We start from the raw sequence: 20568 nt of genomic DNA on the forward strand, positions 1-20568 counted from the left end.
ACCTTGTTCGTGCAGCCTTACCCACTACTACCAATAAAACAAGTATCAATACTCTAAATGATATCTGGTCTCTTCCACCACTGAAAGGTCATGCCAAATGTGGTAATTGTGTAGTATGTGCACTGACCATTGAGTGTAAAGTCTTTGTTTTTGGCAACATCAGAAATGAATTAAAAACGTTCACCAACTGTAATTCTACAAATGTCATTTATGCGATCTTCTGTCCCTGTAATAAGATTTACATTGGCCAGACGACGCAAAAGATCCGTCTACGCATCTCTCAGCATCGCAGCAGAATTAGATGCAAAATCCTCACAGCACCATTGGTTGAACATTTCCTGGAAAAGAAACACTCTGAAGATGAAATTCGATGGACTCTCATCTCTGTTGTCAAATTGCCCCCAAGAGGAGGAGATATCATGAAGACACTGAACAGAGAGAAATTAAAATGGATTTTGAAGACAGACAGCTTCAATTCTGGATTAAATAGACATGGGGACTGGTCCACAACTATCTCTGTTCTCGCCAAGTACCTTGAATACTTTTACATAACTCAATGAGTAACAACTGTCATCTCCTTCAATTCCATTCTTTGCGATTGTTTCCATGCCTTGTTTTTCTAATTTTCTCTATCCATTCCCTTGGAATATCACCCAGCACTTTTCCCATCGTGTACACGCTCACCCTACCCGTAATTTGATCCAAATACCAATTCGCCACCTTGCACGATCTTTTCTCCCTTTCTCTTCTTCTATTCTACCCTATCCAAGATGGCACCAGTCATTTTGTCTCTGGTCCCTTTTCCATTTTTACGTCCCTGCCGAGGCCGTCCAATCAGCAGCCCCCCTCCCTCCCTTATCACAGTCCCTTCTCTCTACCAACGGCAGCAGCCGTATTACCGGACCTCGCTCCCCGCATTGCCGGAAAACACGAATCACTATCTAACCGGTGAGTCCTCCCGCCCTCCCTACCTTCACGACACCATTCCCACCCCTGTCCCCTTACTAATTTTACCTTCCCCCTTCTTGCCGCGGATCACATTAAGCCCCCCTGACGATCCAAGACCCGGTTTCCCTACAGTCGCGGCCACTGCTGTTATTCTGGACCGCACACCTACCATTTCTGTCAAAATTCCTGACTCCGGTGAGTTTCCCCGCTCTTCCTACCCTACCCTGTCATTACCGATTCTGACCGGCTCCTAACCATTCTCCTCTTTCTTAGTCCTAGTGACGAACACCTTACTCGGGGCTACCACAGCCTCCTAATTTTGCTACGGACTCCTTGTCACTTGTGCCCTTGGTGAGTCCGCCTCCTTACTCTCTTCTCACACTGAGCACATCGGTACCGCTCTGCACATTCGTCGTTTTTACATGGAACCGTTCAATTTTCATCACCAGTTCTTGCCACCTCTGTTCACCGCCCGTCTTCTCCATCTGGATTAGTCACGCATTACCGGCCGCACGCCCTGGCTAATTCCCTGTCACTAAGGTTATCCTTACCCTAATTCTTTGCACTCCCCCCACTTGGCATGTTTAATTACGTCAATTTCGACTTGCGTTAATACTTCGAATATACCGGATTTTTGCCTAGCTGCAGAACCCTATGTAAGGTCTTATTATGACCTTCCTCTTCCAATCGCATGGTTATCCTGGACACAGATCTTGTTCACACCTCGTTGGATTTTTGACTTCATGCACCATTTTTATTATGTCAGTATCTCCACCTCCCTTTTCACTTTCACTCACTTCTTCTTTTTATTCCTTGCTCCTCGATAAGAAGGTGACTTGTACAATTTTGTTAGTTTACAATTCTGTTCCTTGACACAAGGAGACTTACAGTGATGTGTTTGCTCAGACTTTTTAATGTTTTAATCATGTATATGGAATCGGTACTTTCTAACTTTTATCTTGATTTTTCCTTTTCCTTTTTTTCCCCCCTTCTTCAATTAAGCTACTCAGGTTAAACTGTACAGGCATAACTAATGTTGTCCTGATGATGATGATCCTAATATTTCGGTTGTAGGATCGAAACGCCGTTGACACTTGTACACACCCTATATGTTCCTAACAATACTAACTTTTATACATTAGGGTGTCCCATGTAATGTTTGTTAAGTTCACTCTTTACTCTCTGCCAATTGTAACAAACATTTTTTGCCTGAACCATTTTGTTGTTTCTGTTTTTCTCTTTAATAATGGTACGGGACACAGGCTTGTGTCCAACTTTGAGAATTCTTTTTGTTACTGTTGCCTAATTACTATATCAGTAAAATTCATGACCACTGTCCGGCTGGATAAGTCTTTAAAAATTCCCTTCTCTATTCTTTTGTTCCTAGGGACTTTTTTGTTGTCTATAACTGTATGCCAGGATAGCAAAGAATCACTGACCCATTTATTGTTTGTATGCACTGGATATCATGCCCCACACCGGGTCTGGTTGTCACCAATTTGCAAGCTCTTGGGAACAAGAAGGCCATGTGAAGCTGAAAGAATCCTAAGAAGTGATACAACAGAGGCGATCGTCATAGCAATGGCGAAATACCTGGGGTGGGCGTGGGCAATAAGAGCACGTTTTCTTAACCAAGCTTGAGATCAAAAGACACAATGTCATTCTGTAATGTATACCGGGGGGGAATCATTTGCCTTTTTAAAACTACCCTGCTTGGAAAGCTGTAAATTGTATTATGGTATAACTACAAAGATTTTATCATACCAATTTTTATTCCATTTTTATACTGTATATAGTGTTTTATGCTAATTGTGTTTATGAATCCATTTGGGTATGTTCCATATTTTATAAGATATTTTTTATAATTGCCTAAGATGTATTTTAAGTGCTTTTATGACCTAACACGTCGAATAATGCCTATTTGGAATGGATTAAAAAGTGGTGCTCTGGTGATGTGGCTTCCCCCTTGTCTGTATGTTGTATTCCGTCCCACCCCGGTATCTGTCTTCTTAACCAATGTATATTCATCCCTGAAGTGCTTGCATTCACATATGCTATTGTACTGTCTTTTGAGCTTTTCAATAGAAAGAGTTTAAAAAACAAAATTGACATTCATTTTTTTTTAAAACAAACCATGTTGTATCTGTTGTTTGACTTGTAGATATATTTTTTTCTGTTCAATATTTAGTTGTTCTTCTAACTTTTCCAACGGTATAATATACTGTTGTGCTTGTTGTATTGCAGTATCTACCTCATTCATGGCTATTGCTGCTTCATTTTCGATAATTGGTTTGTCCCAGTGGTTCTTGACTCAGTGGACCAGAACTTGAGAACTTTCTATAGCTATTTCAAATGCAATAGTACTTTCTTGTTCAATCTCATCATTGAACATTTGTAGATATGTAGGGAAAATTGTGCACAGAATACTCAGGCACATGCATCAAGGTAGGATTTTGCGAATCCTTAATTGCGATAATTAGGGAATCGCAATTAAGGACTCACAAAAGCCTATGCATGTAGGAATCACTGTAAAAATAGCAATTCCTACACATTCCTTATTTGCGACTCGCAAATTGCGAGTGGCAAATAAGGAATGGCTTCCCATTCATTCCTATGGACCTACATGCCCATAGGAATGAATAGGAAATTGCATGCGCAATTTGCGAGTACCAATAGGTCCTCGCAAATTGCGCATGCAATTTCAGGGTGCAAGGGTGTCAAAAGGACACCCTGTTGCACCCCTGAAATTGATCTGTGCACATATGTTGCGCACACACATGCCCTAAGGGCATGTGTGTGCACAACATGAAACTTTGAAAAATGCACATAAGTGCATTTTTCAAAGGTTTTGCAAATTACCATGAAGTTCAACTTTATGGTAATTTGCGCCCCCTATTAGCGAAATAGCTTGTTTTTTTCACTTTAATGCATTGCATTTAAGGAATCTCAATTTGCGATTCCTTAAATGCAATCGCAATTTAAGTAATCACAATTTAGAGATGACTTAAATTGCGATTTTTTCATTTGGGATGATGCATCCCAAATGCAAAAATACCGGTCGCAAACGGGCAGATTCTGAGAATCTTCCTGTTTGCGACCGGTTTTTCTTTTGATGCATGTGCCTGACTATCTTTACTTGCATTAAAAGAATCTAGCAGTCGAAATCTCCAAGTAATTCTGTTTCACTACGCTAAGGCTTGAGCAATTGCAGAAGTGCTAAATAGAAATATTCCCTCTTAACTGGACTTTCGCAACTGAGTTCTCTTTGGTTAATAAAATTTCCTGTGGCATGTTTTACCAAACATCCATCACATCCAATTGCTGCATATTTTTCTTCTTATATATTTTTTATAACTTTTCTTTTAAAGCTGTAATGTTGAAGTATTTCATACAAACATTGGTTTTCAAGATGTGGACTAGTTTGGGATAGTATGTATCCAACATATTAGTTTTAACACTATCTGTACTTTCTGGTTCATTCTGTGCTAAGTATTCAATTTCTTGCAAAGATTTCAACACTCTATTTCGTGTGGTGGCAAGACCTAGACTTCACCAAATGATTCCTCTTGACTTTGAATATAAACTGCCTGAGCTTCAGTGATCCGAACATTCATAGGATCCAATCTCTTGATGGGTAAGCATTTTCAAAGAAGGGGTGTGAGGTGTTCTTAATGAATCCCGCGCGTTTAAAGGTCATTTGTGGTGGCAGAGTACGAGTTTTCTCATCAGAGGTTCAGGCTGGAGAATATTTAAAAGGATTGGGTGAAGGTTAAAAAACATAGCTAGTATACCAAATAGGCTATTCCTCTCCTTTTTTTTCTCTTTTCACTTCTCTATGTGTTTAATAGGGGGCTGACCTTCTGTCACTCGGGTAGTGGCTGTCATCACATGGGTCTCGCGACCTATTTTGCCTATAGTTGGGGGGGAGGGGGGGGAGGGGGGGTGAGGCCCATAGAGGGCGGGAGCTGTTTGGGTGGATTAGTTACGGGAGGAGATGGCAGTGTGTTTCTTTTGATAATTTAATTAAATTTGAATATATGCAAAGGTTTATAAAGGCTACTGGAATTTTTTTCTTCTGTATGGCCAGTATAAGAATTGCATCAATAGATATATGTGGGCTGAATAATCCGTCTAAACGACGTCAGATTAGCGAAGACCTGCGCTTCTTGCGGGCAGATGTTCTCTGCCTACAGGAAACACATATTGAAGCTAGTCGGCACAAGTTTTTGGAGTTTGAGGGATTCCAACTTCTCTCTTGGACTAAATTTGAGGCTAAGACTAGGGGTGTTGCAATCTTAGCAAAACGAGGAAAAGCTAATGTTATGCGTTCTGCAGCTGATACCTTGGGTCGTTGGGTAATGGTTTATGGTGACTTTCAGGGTAAAAATCTTACACTCTGCTCTGTTTATGGCCCTGTATTGGATGATCCCGAATTAGTTAAATGGCTTAGTTCTGAGTTGGTTGGGTGACCTTCTCCGATCATTATATGTGGAGACTTGAACATAAATATAGAATGTGGAACCTTAAATAATATAGAGAGTGTATATACTGGGAGGAAGCCAAGTGTTTACCAAGCTCTGCAGCATTTATTAGATTTACACAGCTTAACTGATGTATGGGCTTTTTTTAATCCAGATGATCCTGGCTATACATATTTCTCTGCACCGCATAGAATCTGTTCTAGGCTCGATTACTTTTTTGCCTCACCTGTTTTGCTTCAAGGCTCTGGAATCACTAGATTTCCGCGAGTAATGTCGGATCATAATCCGCTTCTACTTGAAATAAATACGTCAGTGTGCATGAGTAGCCCCAGAAACTGGACATTTAATCGGGGTCTGTTTAAGAACACAGAATATGTTGATTGTATGTCTTTATGGATTCCTCGATTTCTGGAAGAAAATATTGATAGTACTAGTATGCAGAAAGTCTGGGATACGCTAAAGGCAGGGGTAAGGGGTGAGACAACCCGGTTCGGCTGGGAATATCAAAGGAAGGAAAGGGACAAGCTACAGCGGTTATATACAGAATTGGCAGAAACAGAACAGAATCTGGTGGTTCAGTTACGGCAGGGCGGGGATAGTGATTCTGCTCAAACCCGGATCATTTTAGCAAAAGCAGCCATAACCGAACTCTCTCAGACTAAGGCAGCTGACAAATTTTTAATTTGGAAATCAAAAATGTTTTGAAAACAGTGAGCGAGCAGGGCATTTGTTAGCCGCAAGAATTAAAGAGAGGGTGACAGCTAACCGCATTAAGAATATCCAAGATCCTGATATCGGTCTGGTATCCGGGGAAGGGCCCATTGCGCTTGCCTTTCAGAAGTTTTATCAGCATCTGTACAGCGAAGACATCAGGGATAATGACATACTACAGGAGGAAATATATGAGTATATGAGCGCAATAGGTGTGGATTCATTAACATCGGAAGACCGTGATCTACTAGATGCTGAGATCAGTTTCCATGAGGTTCAACAAGCTATAGACTCTATCCCGGGGGGCAAAGCTATGGGACCTGATAATTTACCAGGTGAATTTTACAAAATATTTCGGTTGCAACTCACCCCGGTTATGTTGGCATTATTTAGGACAGTGCAGAAGGGAGAAGTCTCCCCCGAATCATGGCAGAAGGCTCGAATTATCACCTTTTTAAAGAAAGATAAAAATCCAACAGATATGGGATCATATCGCCCAATCACGTTAATCAACAGTGACATCAAAATTTATGCCAAGGTTTTAGCAAGGAGATTTTCTGGGGTGAATAAGAGGTTGGTATCGGTGTACCAACATGGCTTTGTCCCAGGACGGGAAACCATTAATCATATTCGGCGCACAATTGCATTGTTTGATTTTACTAGGGTCTCAGGGGACCCTATGGCCTTAATTCTGCTTGACGCGGAGAAGGCCTTTGATAGGGTCTCCTGGCCTTTTTTATGGGCGGTTTTGAGGCACTATGGGTTTGGAGAAGGATTCATTACAGCAATAAAGATCATGTATAGACGACCAACGGCGCAAATCTCAATTATGGGGATCCAGTCAGGAACTATTAATATCTCAAGAGGTACACGACAGGGTTGTCCGTGTTCCCCCTTATTATTTGCCATTTATATAGACCCTTTAATTAAAAAATTTCTTTTGAACAATCTGATTAGTCCAGTGAGATCTAAGGGTGGTGAAACTAAAATATTGGGTTATGCAGATGACCTTGCCATTTTAACTGATTTTCCGGAACGTGCACTGTTAGAAGTACAAAACTTGACACTTCAATTCGGAAGACTGTCAGGTTATCATTTGAATGAGGCAAAAACCCAAATTATTTGTAATGATAAGATTTCATTTTCCGATCCTAGGGTTATTGATAAGGCAAAATATTTAGGAATACTTATAAGTGCAAACTCCGAAGAAATTGTTGAGATTAATGCCAAGCCACTGTTATACAAAATTGAAAAAGATGCTCGGAGGATGAATAATCTTCAGCTAACTCTTATGGGGAGATGTAATGTTGTAAAAATGCTTTTTCTACCAAAGATTTTATATCTCTTCAGAGCTATCCCTTTACTGTTTGATGTATCATGGTTCAAAAAAATAGAGCTTATATTCTCATGGTTCATTTGGGTAGGGAAAAGACCCAGACGAGCTTTTAAATTTATGACACTTCCAAGGGAAAGGGGGGGCTGGTCTGTACCCAACTTTCAGATCTATTATTGGGCAATTACTTTGAGGCATATAGCGGAGTTGTTGGATTGCCTAGATTCTGATGACCCGGAAAAATCAATATATAGACTTGTCTATGAAGAAGAAGTGTCTGGGGTTTTACTTAGACATATAGATTTTGCATATTTTAAACGTGTGAGGTTTAAGGGTCTCTATGCCGCCTTCAAAATTTGGACCTTTACCCGGAAATTATTCAATATAGGAAGATTACATATATATACACCATTTAACAGAAATGCCCTTCTCCCTCAAATTTTTGCAGATGGGTATTTTAGAGAATGGAATGCCCGAGGAGTCATTAGGTTAGGGGACTTAGTCTCGGATAATCGGGTCAGGACCTTTGACCATTTAAAAAAGAAATTTTATCTCAATAATCAACATTTCTTTAAGTTTTTACAGATTCTGGATTTTCTTTCTCGCAAAACTGTTAGCTGGAGTACAATACCTTTAGTTGAAGCTATTAAAAGTGGGCATTCTACGATATCCTCAATCTATATATTGCTAAATGAAAGAAGGAAAGATGATCTAGATAAACATTTTAATAGATGGCAAGTCGGATTAAATGCCGGGCAGGAAGTTTGTGAAGAGTCTTTACGGCTCAGTCACACTGGCACGCTATCCGCAAACCTCCAGGTTCAATGTTTTAAAACTTGGCACAATTTGTATATAACCCCAAAGCGTATACAACAATGGGGGGGAGTACGGGAGTTAACTGCCCCAGATGCGGGGAGATTGCGGTTGATAGTATTCATATGTTTTCTTCTTGCCCTAATTTAATTCCTTTATTAGATAAAATCAAACAATGGTTAGAAATGTTGTTTACTCGCCCGCTTCAGCTCTCATCTTCAGCAGTTATATTGGGGGTAGTGGATGCCAATATGACGCTCTCCGAACAGAAGTTATTTTTTATAGCCATGGCTACGCTGAGATTATGTATAGCTACTGTTTGGCTAGACCCTGCCCCCCCGACAGATCATGAGTGGTTAAGCAAATTTATTAATGTTGGGAAATGGGAGCTGTTGATCTTTAGAAAAAGAAGTCCCAGGGCTCGAAGAAATGGCGAATTAATATGGGCACCAGTAATCAATTGGTTGAACCGGATAAATTAGTGATTTTGAATCAGCTAAGAATATTAATGTATATATATTGCATATATTGTGTTATTTTTTTGTTTTCTGTTCTTTTTTGTTTCTTCATTTTTTCTTTGGCAGATAATTGGTTTTTCTAATGGAGTTTTTTAAGTTTATCTCCTCTATGTAACTACCTTGGGGTCGCTGGGTGGGGTTCTTGGAGGGTGGGTTGGGAGGGGCTGATAATTGTTAAAACAGAGAGTCATGATACAGATTTATCCTGTGTTAGGTTGTTTTTGTTTGTATATATCTGTCTGTAATGCTATTTTATGGATGATTCCTGTATCATGTTACTCTTAAATAAAAAAAGGAAATCAAAAAAAAAAAAAAAGGGAAAGCATTTTCAAGCTAAGCTGTAAAATTTCTTGCTAAGGCTCTTCTCTTGTGAAATTTCTTCTCACATTTCTTTCATCTTTTTCTTTTCAGATTTGGTTATATATGATGTAACATAGCAAGCTACATCAATTGATTTATCTGCAACATACTGGATATCCATGTTTGCATTCCACATTTTCAAAATAACTGGATTGTAGTCAATAATGTACTTTGAAGCTTCTGTTCTTTTTAAGTTGTATGTATTCTTGGGAGATTTCCGAATTAGTCTATGCCTTACTGATGACAAAAAACTATTTACTCTTCCTTTAGATATTATAGGACGTGGGAATCCAAAACAACATTTTGTATAAAATTTCTCTTTACACTTGCACTTTTGTCTGCAGTATTTCCCACATCGATGACTTTGAAACAGTAAAGCTTGTTTTCTTAAGCTCTTTTCTCCTCCATCTCTTGGAATGGCACATGTAACATACTGTTCAATGAAAGACAAAACAGTTTCATCAGTATCAGTTCCAAATTTTGGTGCATTATTTATACATATTAGCATGTGTATATGAGGAGCACTCCTTGGTACTCTATTCTCCAAAAGAAATCTGTTACCTCTCCAAGAGGTGGATTATTTTTATTGCAAATAAATGATATCATAGCTTGAAACCTATGATTAAAATATCTGCACACATTTACAGGATCCAAGGAACACAATTCTCCAGCTGTCTTCAATTCAATGTTTTTAACATTTGAATTTGCTTCTCGTAGAAATTCAAGTAAATCTTCCCACGCATATTCAGCACAGCTGTTACAAACCATGTAGGTGTACCTACGTTTCTTAACATGCATTTAAGTTCTACATGATGACGATGCCAATTCTCAATGGTACCAGGTTGCTACACCATCAAATTAATTAATTGAGATTCTAAATATTCATCTCTTTGTTCAACTTTGTCCATGAACTGTTTTGTAGAAACATGTTGAAAATGAAGTCCTGTTTTTAATATGTGGTTTACTGCATACGAAAGTGCAGACAAATCGCTTTCAAATAGAAGATGAAATATATATGGAATGCACTGCTGAAATCTTGCATCTCCACAAAATATTCTTGTTGATCTGTATTCTCAAGCTGGAATCTGCACATCTTGCTCATCAAATCGTCCACCTTCTCCAGTGGGGAATAGCTGGGGGAAACAACGAGCTTCTACATTTTTTTCCCATAAACTCATCGGACTTCCCTTTGCTTTTTTTATTTGAAATAATTCAATACTGTTTCCAGTTATTTATTTTTTTAATGCAGAGGATGTATTGTATAATGCTCATAAATCTCTTCAGTTCTGTACTTGTCCACTTTTCAATTTGTCCAGCTGAAATTACTGTTTCATCTTGTAAGCATACTACGTCACCATGAACATTCACATTCTTATAATAAATGTTATTCTGTCTCAGATATATTGAAGCCTTTTGAAGTTTACTAACATCTACAAACTCTTGCCAGACATTTCAATTTTTTGTTGGTACACCATTTACTAGAACTACTGGTTAATTTTCTTCTCTGTCTACACCAACAGTTTCAATGTTTTTCTTAAAATCTAAAGGTAAGTAGACAACTCTTCCTTTCAGACCTTTTTGTAAATCTGTTGGTGGCAGTTTACCAGTTTTGGCTCCATACAAACTATGGCCTGACATGGATGTACAGATTGAATAAGAATAGACTCATATGTATTTAAATCAGTCAGTTCTTGATGAATAGGTACTAACTCTGACTCTGAGGGGCAGATTTACAAGCCCCTTCCGCCTCATTTGTGACGCAACGGAGGCGTAAACCTTGCGCCACGTTGTGCCCTATTTACAATGTGACGCATCTAGGTAGATGCGTCACGTTGTAAAGCCCTGCGCCACATGAAACCTACGTCAGGTTTCATGTGGGCGTTACAGCGCAGGGTGGGCGTTCCCTCGCAGGTATGCCTCGTAAACGTGACGCAGTGAAATCTACAAGATTTCACTGAGTCACTTTTACGCCCATGCTGCATCAAAATCCTGCACCTGCTTGAAGCAGGCTCAAGGAGTGACGCAGCACGTTAGGCATAGGGCACCTCCGAGCCTTGCTGGAACCGCGTCGTGCTTGCGACGCGACTCCAGCAATGCGCCGCCTTTACGATGGGGGATGCAACACGCATCTGTCCATCCATGCGCCATGGCACGCCGCATTGTAATTGCGGTGCACCAGTGGTGGCGCACAGGTGGTTTTGCCTGTCGCAAGTGTTCTGGCGCATCCCTGCTGATTTGCAGAGACGCACCAGACCTTGTAAATATGCCCCTAAGTTGTTATGTCTCACTCTAGCTGGCATTTTGTTTTCTTCTAATTTGTTGTAACAATATTTACAAATAACTTAATCAGTACCCAATTTAAACTGACTTTCTACCAACAAATAAACACCAAATTGCTGCCCTATATCATTATTTTCTTTTTCACTTTTTAAATGTAAATCAACATTCCTAGGCTGAGTACAGCGACAACAAATACAAACAAAGTTTGTTTTTTTCAGATGAAACAGTATTAAACTTTATCATTTCTTCTGCAAACTCATCAATATTAATTTACTTCTCCTGTTCTTTAACACCTACACTTATCAAACTCACAGCTTCTTTACACGTGTCTTATGGTCCAAAAAAACAAAACTGTATTTCATCACAAACGTTCTCTATATCTGATACAGAACTGTGCAAAAGAGCTGTGTTCATTTCATTAAACATAACGCTGGAGTTTTTACATAGTAGAGTCTCCTTAACAACTTCCACATTTCAGAGTGGTGTACAGCTAACATTCTTAAATGATGAAAGGGACTTTGTCAGGCATTTCTTGAAAGACAAGCCAGAGAATGACCTTGCAACTTAGTATATTTTCTTATTTTACATAGATCTAGTCCTTGTAACATCTTAATTTTCTGTTTATGCTATTTTGCCATATTCTTGTAAAAAGATTCTTAATATGTCAATAGACTCCTGTCGAATACTGCAAATACTGCAATATTCCCTCTTAAATGCAGGAGCTTTTATACGCCTCCCTAAAACGTCTTCAGCTATTACATCTAATTTTTTCCTTTGCAATCGGAGAACCATCTTTCATCTCATTGCATCGGCCACTAGTATAAACTGCAGTGTTCTAATGTGTTCTGCTGAAAATAGCTTTCTTCATTAAAGAAAGGCTCAGTACTAGAAGTGTGCTTCCATTCACCATTGAAAGTTTTACAAAAGTTACTTCTATTAACTAGTCTTTTTCTTTTGCTTCTCTCCTTCATAAACAGCATTGTTTTATTCAATGTTTTCATTCTGTTCAATATTAATATAAATAATTTTCGCTTTATTTCAAAAGCTTTATCTACTACACTTTCAATCTGTTGCTTTTTCTTATAAGCTGTTGCTCTTTTTTATACTTTGTACAATATTTCAATACATTTTATAGTACTCTACTTCTTTACATTCTCCTCCTTATGTCTTTATATTCTTTCAGCCTTCTTTCAATATGTGGTGTTTTCCCATAAAATTATTTTCTCAGATCATCTCCTTTTTTCCTTTTCTTCCGATTTGTTGTTGAACTTTTGTTTTCTTTTCAACATTTTCTAATTGTTTTACACTCTGTAAAAGTCTTTTAACAAACTATTTAGTTCTCTTACCAGAACTCTTTTTCTTCTGTGTAACATTTTGCACTTCATCTAATTTCCTCTTTTCTTCAAATAGTACTGTTTTTTTCTTGTCTTCTCTTTTGATCTTTTTTTGCCATTCTCAATGTTTTTACCAATAATAGTAAATATCTGAAAAACAAAGATAAGTTTCAATAGTTTGTTAAATAAGTTTATACTTTTGAAATAATTATTGTTAGAAATGGGGGTCTCTGGTTGGCAGAGGTAGGTACCACTGACCAAATAGGGACCCTTGCTTCTAAGTCAGGGAAAGGGGATTACACGACTGGATAACCCTTGCTCACCCCCTTGGTAACTTGGCACGAGCAGATAGGCTTATCTCAGAGACAGTGTGTTAAGCATTTGCGAACACATACAGTAATACAGTGAAAACACTACAGATGGACACCACACAGGTTTTATAAAAATACGTATTCTTTATCTAGACTTAACACAGGACCACAAATGACAAAAATCCACAATACTGTACTCAAAATTGACTTAAAGATGGTAGAGTTAACTTAGTTCAAGTTGATGGTAAATGCGACACAGTTCTCACAAAAGTACCTGGATGCATAACGCAAAATAAACAAAAGGCTTGCAGCGTTGGAGATGCCTCGGTTCCTTGCTTCGTGGGAGACGATGCGTCGTGCCTCAATGCTTGCGCAGAGTAGGGGATGCATCTTGATCCTTACCGGAGAGGGGTTGATGCATAGATTCTCGTGCTGCAGCCCGGTTGCGATGCGGCAAGATTGCACCTCGATGCGATACAACAATCCGGTGTGATGAGACAAGATGGCGCCCTTGATGCGACGATGTTGAGACAATGCAGGCACGCCCTGGCAGCCTTGCGGCGACTCTGTACTTTGGAGCCGCGACAGGCCCTGCGACATGCTTCTCCGATGATGCGACGGCGACCCTCGCGGTTGGGACGCTCTTCTCCGGTCATGCGAGAGCAGACAGCTGCGACGAAGGCACGCTTCTGGGAGATGCGGCGGTGGCACGCTTCTCAGGCGATGCGATGTCTACAGCTGCGGCGGCGACACAATTCTTCTTGTTGGGTCGCGCTTCCAGGTCCAAGCGACACGCAGGCTTCTGCAGATAGAATTCCATGCAAGGAAATTCTAAGGGGAGCTGGTGCTGAAGTCTGTTGTGCCTGAGACTTCAGCAGGAGGTAAGCACAATTCAAGCCCTTGGAGAAATATTCTGCAAGATGATGAAGTACACACAAAGTTCCTTCTCCTCTCCATGGCACTGAAGACACCACTGTAGGCCAACCCAGCAACACAGCAGACTGGCAGGGGGGCAGTCCACTCCTACAGCTTCCTTTGGTTCTTCTCCTTGGCAGAGGTTCCTTGTTGTTGTTCCAGAAGTGATCTAAAGTCTTGGGGTCTGGGTCCCCATATTTATACAACTTTTCTCTTTGTTCTCTGAAGGCAGAGAGGCCTTTGCCTAGACCAAACCAGTTCTTGTCAGTCCTGGAGCACTTTGTTGACAAGACTCCTTATTTCCTTTCAGAGTGCAGGGCAGAGACAACAGACACACCACTGGAGGTGGAGCCAGCATTGTGGAGGGAAGGTACAGCCCTATCCAGATCCCAGGTGCAACTCCTCCCACCCATCTACATGCAGATCTTCCTATTCAGCCCTGTGCTGACTCACCCGCTCTCCTGGAATTCCCCAGCCCCTGTCACTCACAGAACCAGACACACAATACACAACCTAGCTGAGGCAGGCTTGGACAGTTAAGCAAGAAAATACCAACTTTCTAAAAGTGGTAGTTCCAAACACAGACTGTTAAAACCAACTTCACTTAAAGATGTATTTTATAATTCTGAGTTCACGCATACTAAACTCAAATTTCTACCATGTTCCCTCAGTCAGTTAGGATTATAAGATGTAATAATCAAACTTCCCATTTTGGCCTATGGGGAACAGCTAGCCTTGCAATAGTGAAAAATGAAAATGGCTGTAATTACCTATTAGGACATGCCACATACACCAGGGCATGTCCTACCTTATACTTACAATGCACCCTGCCCTTGGGCCTACCAAAGGGGTGACTGATATGAAGATAAGGGAAGGTTTAGGGACTGGCAAGTTGGTACACTTGGTCAGTCAGCATGGCAGTACCAGACTGCACATGGGCTCTGCAATGGCAGGTCTGAGACATACTTTACAAGCTGCTTCCGTGGGTGGCACAACCAGTGCTGCAAGCCCACCAGCAGCATTTGATTTACAAGCCCTGGGCACCCCTGGTGCACTGTACTAGGGTCTGACAGGTAAATCAAATAACCCAATCATGGAGTCACTAATCAATACATCAATTTAACATAGGGAGCACTTGCACTGTGGCACTGAATGGCAGTGGCACAGTGCCCAAAGAATCTAAACCAGCAAAACATATCAAAAACAGAGGAGGCAATCAGAAAAAATGGAAGGGAGACTCACGCCAATGGTACCAGGTCTAACAATTATATATTATTATTCATAATAATAAATAAACAAACGTTTTCAATTATATTGCATATATAACATGTAAATATTTAGAATATTGTACTTTATACATTAGCAAACCTTTCACAAGAACACACACCTTTAAAAAGTAACATGGTTCAGATTGCTGATTTAAATTTGGCTAGTCCCAAGATCCTGAGCATTTGGTGAAAACTTAACCTACAAGAGAAAAGTGAGGTTTAAGATATGTTGGCAGAAGTATTACTGATTAAGCTACTTCCTATATGTTTGTGGAAAGCTTCACTTGAAGTAGGCCATATAAGTTTAGGTGTCTGATTGAAATGAGAAATGCTGTCTGTCAATTTTAAAGGTCTGCGTGCTCTTCTGAGTGAGGTATGTGTCTACTTCTACATCTATTGTTACTTGTGTTATGCATCTGAAGATGGTAGCTTAAAAACCTGGTCGGTTTTCCTACTGGTGTACAAATCTGTCAGTTCTGCTCTGTCATTGGGTCGCACAGCCTGTGATGTCTTCTATATGAAAGTGTTGTTGAGCCTCTCACATAGCCTGTTCAATACCCAGGTGCCGTGTTTTATGAGAAGAACGGAATACATATATATTTTCTTCAGCACAAATTTAGAGAGCATGCACTGTAAAACACAGGTATTCAACTATATGTATGTTTTTTATGTATCATGCCACTAGCAAACGGCACACACTGATGCATGTATGCTTTGACAAACATGATAAGAGTTATAACAGTGACATGGTAAGGGTTGCTGAATCAAATTTGACTGGGCCTACCATTCTGAGCAGTTGGTGAAAACTTGAAGTTGCAAGAGAAAAGTGAGGTGTAAAACATGTTGGCAAAAGGATTAGTGATTAGGCTACTTCCTATCTGTTTGTGGAAAAGTACACTTGAAGTAGGCCATATAATTTTAGCTGTGTACTTGAAATGAAAAATGCAGTCTGGCAAATGTAAGGGTCTGCGTGCTCTTGTGAGTGCAGTATGTGTCTACTTCTACATGTATTCACTCATGTGTTATGCATCTGAAGATGGTAGTTTGAAGACCTGGTTGGTTTGGCTACTGGTGGACAAATCTCTTAGTTCTGCTCTGTCACTCGGTTGCAGAGCTTGTGATGTCTTCTGAATGAAGGTATTGTGGAGCCTCTCATATAACCTGGTCAATACCCAGGTGCCATGTTTTATGAACAGAAAGGAATACATACACTTTCTTTTCCAGAAATTTAGAGAGCATGCACTGTGAAACACAGGTATTGAACTGTATGACAGAGCACAACTGAGAAGATTTGTCCACCTGTAAGAAAAGCTACAAGGTTTTTAAGCTAGCATCTTCAGATGCATGACACGTGTGAGAATACATGTATAAGTAGATACATACCTCAATCACAAGACCATGAAGTCCTATACATTTAACAGACTGCACTTACCATTTCAAGCAAGAACCCTACTGGATCAGGGCGGGCCACACTGGTGTGTAACTACCCGTTGGCTCAAGCTAAGTAGCCTTGCCGCTCCTGTTGGCAACCTAGGAATAAAAACTAAGAAAAAACAGGAAGTGCATAGGAGGAGTCAATCTGGGCCTCCATAATGGCACAATGTAAGGTGCACAAGGCGTCTATAAAACCATGATAGGTAATGAGACAGACAACACGTACAAGAAAGGCTGTGTGGTTGGATAAAAACACGGTACTTCTCCTGCAGTGGTGGGTGCCGCAGTGAGCGTGGACCACGGGCTATAGGTCATGCCATAGGAGTTGCAAGGACGTATGCTGCGTAACCCAACACTCCACTTGTAGTGCACCACCGCTGCAAAGAGAGGTCTAGGTGATGGGGCTCATAAAGGTTGTTGTCATGCGAGCGCATCAAAGTAAACATGCAATAGCCAATATGTATGGCGGTGCCTAATATCAGAGCAATCTCATGACTCCCGCAACGCAGCGTGACATGCAGAGGATGAGCTGGATGAGGGCTCTTGCCTGGTTGCAGGTAGAGAGTTGCTCCATAGGCTAGGGCGTGTGGAACCCGCACCATCATGGGCTGTAGTAAAAAGAGTGCATCAGGGACAAAGAAACAGAGATACAATCATCACCAGCAAAACACAGTGACTTACTGTGCTGTCAGCATTGCCGGGACACGGCCCGTGTGGACCCTCCCATTAAATACTCACAGTAATCCACTGGGTGTATTGTCTCTCAGCACCTACCCTTCAGCACGCCTGCCTGCATGTTGAGTGCCCGCTCCCTAAGGTGACTAGAAATAGTGTTGGGCTCTTAATTAGGGAGTATCTTCCTTCCGGGGTTGTGGTAGGCAGGGAAGCCTATGCGCGGGTGACATCAGTCAGTGTCTCGAGTAGTTCAGCGGTGTGAAAGAACGCTCTGCTCATGCATGGACACCATATTTGAGTGTCAAAGGGTACTCAGGGTACGTGTAATGCCAGTGTTGGGACCTAGTGGGCTCCATGTTGGAATGGGTCCCGTTAGGGGAGGAACATTGTTGAACATTGAAAAACGAGCTCCACAGGGCATAACCAAGACAGGAATGAAGCAGACTACATGATGTATCTCAATGAAAGAGGTGTGTCAAAGGCACATACAGTATGTGTTGCGAATCAGTCCCAGGTCCGATACTCCTCAGGATTCGGGCGACGCTATATGGGGTCCATCTCTCGACGTCACCAACTTCCTGCACTAAAGGCACGGAAGACTGGAGCAATCAAGCGAGGGAAGGGAAGGATGGGAACAGCGGGGAGTAGAACCTGTAAAGAAAGTTAACCTACAACAACACAATAATACCTTGCAATAACTAGTAAACTACTCTCAGTAGGTCTCACTAAGTGCATTTACATCTCTGGAAACCAGAATAGCAGATTCGCGCTCACACGCACACCATAACCTTTTCTGCTGACGTACACCACAATAACCCCTCTCAGTCCATCAATATACACTTATTGTTTGCTTGGCACTGTAACGTTGTAGTGCAAGAGAGGCTCTGTTGGTCTGCTGAAAGATAGGTATGGCGTTGTACATAGGTCTCTTATAGCGTACACCCTTACTATCAGGAGGTACACGTAACACAAATAGGAAAGCAAATCTTCACCATTCCAGAAAAACGTCTAAATGCCAACCCGCCTGATTGACAAGCTAGTCCTAAGACCGAGTGGTCCACACTTAAAGCTCCCGATATCGTCGGGCTTCTGTCTATAGCCTTCTCCGAGGCTCCAGGGGGCTGAAATGTTTAGAACCCGATTTGCTACTTTAGCAGCAGGTATGGGGAGCAGAACACACGCCCCTCCCCAGGGTGCAACGCCCGCTTCGGTATACTTGCGGTTCCTTAGGCCGCTCCTGTCAGTATGCCGGGCACCGTCCGGGGCGTCTGTGAGGTGTCCAAATGAATATGGGAGTGCCGCCGGTCCTGCTAACCCCCGCAGCCACCGTCGACTTATCCAGCACCGAAACCCTTTCTGGCTCTGGGGGCCGAAGATCTCGGCCGAATACCAACTCCAACAAACACGAGTCTCCGCGGCGTGCAGAACACCCATGGGAAAAAACGGAGACGCGAGCAGCCGCTCGTCCGTTTCAACTTCCAATCGTCAATTACGCACAACGTCGTGCGTCTCATGGGCGTTTTAAGCCCTCTGGCTCCTCCCCCTTTATCGCCGGGTTTTCTGAGAGGTGTAGTCTTGGTAGGCGCAGTGGGCTGAAATCATGACAGTATGTCCCCCGCTAGGCGCCTCCTAGAACCAGGTTTATCCGGATGCTTTTTGTAGAAAGCCCTGATCCTGGCCGGCGCGTGCACATTCGCACTGGGTACCCACAAATCCTCCTCAGCGGTGTACCCCTTCCAGGAGACCAAATACCACAAATTACCTCCCCTGTACTTGGAATCCACTATGTTGCGCACCTCATATTCCTGTCCGTCTTCTGTGGACACCGCCGGCGGAGGTTTCCTCACCCCCCCTTTTGCCGGTTTCAGAAGACTACAGTGGAACACAGGGTGTATTCTCATCGAGCCCGGAAGACGCAACTTATACGCCACCGGATTGATTTGTTTAAGCACTCGATACGGACCAATGTAACGGGGGTGGAACACGCTCCGAAGCTTAAACTGAATGTTCTTCGTGGACAACCACACTCGGTCCCCTTTTTGATACTGTGGGCCCTCCACCCTATGTTTATCGGCCCAGTTCTTATATCGTATCTTGGACTTTACCAAGAGTTTCTTTACTCGTGTGTGTCCTTGACGCAATTCGTTCAGGTGGGCTTGTATCGATGGTTGATTTATGACCCTTCCTGGCATAGCGATCGGCAAAATCCTAGCATCATACCCAAAATTGGCTACGAACGGCGAGACCCCGATGGAGCTGTGGGAGGAGTTATTATACGCCAATTCAGCCATCCATAACAGAGACACCCATGATTCTTGTGCACTTTCAGCATAACATCGTAGGTATTTCTTTACCGTTTGGTTTAACCTTTCAGTTTGTCCATCTGTCTGTGGGTGGAAACTGGAGGACAGCGCTGAATCAATATGCAAAGACCTACACCACCCTTTCCAGAAACGCGCAATAAACTGGGGGCCTCTGTCGGATATGATAACCAATGGAATTCCATGCAGTCTTACTATGTGTTGCAACAGCAATTGCGTGGTCTGTCCCGCAGTAGGCAGTGTCTTACACGGAATAAAATGGCCCATTTTAGTGAGACTGTCAATCACCACCAATATGGCGGAATACCCTTGGTCCACTGGAAGCCCCGTGATGAAATCCAGGCTAATGGTCTGCCAAGGTGCTGCTGGTGTGGGCAAAGGGACCAATTTGCCCCTGCGAGCGGTTGTGTCTGTCTTTCCCCTGGCGCAGTCTTCACACCTCGACACCCACTTCTTCACGTCCGGAACGAGGGTGTTCCACCAGAAATATCTTTGTACCAGTAAAGTGGTTTTTTGGATACCCGGGTGCCCTGCTAACGGAGAGTCGTGGCACCATTCAAATGCTCGTCTTTTAAGGGCGTGTGTAGGCAAAAACAATTTCTTATTCCGAAAAGGCAGACCCCCCTGGATCGAGCGAGCCGGGTCTTTTTCCGCCCAGCTGCTCCAAGCCTCCTGACTCCGAATGTTCCTTAGGTTATCCAGATATTCTTCTGCGCGTAAAGCACATATTACCTTGGACGGAAGTATGATGGCCTCTTCGGTTTCCTTTTCGGTGCCCTCCTCATTCATCACTCTAGAAAGAGAGTCAGCCTTCCGGTTGTCTGCTCCTGGACGGAAGGTAATAATGAAATTGTATTCCTCGAAAA

This window comes from Triturus cristatus, chromosome 4_2 (assembly GCF_964204655.1).
Source record: "Triturus cristatus chromosome 4_2, aTriCri1.1, whole genome shotgun sequence".
Lineage (NCBI taxonomy): Eukaryota > Metazoa > Chordata > Amphibia > Caudata > Salamandridae > Triturus > Triturus cristatus.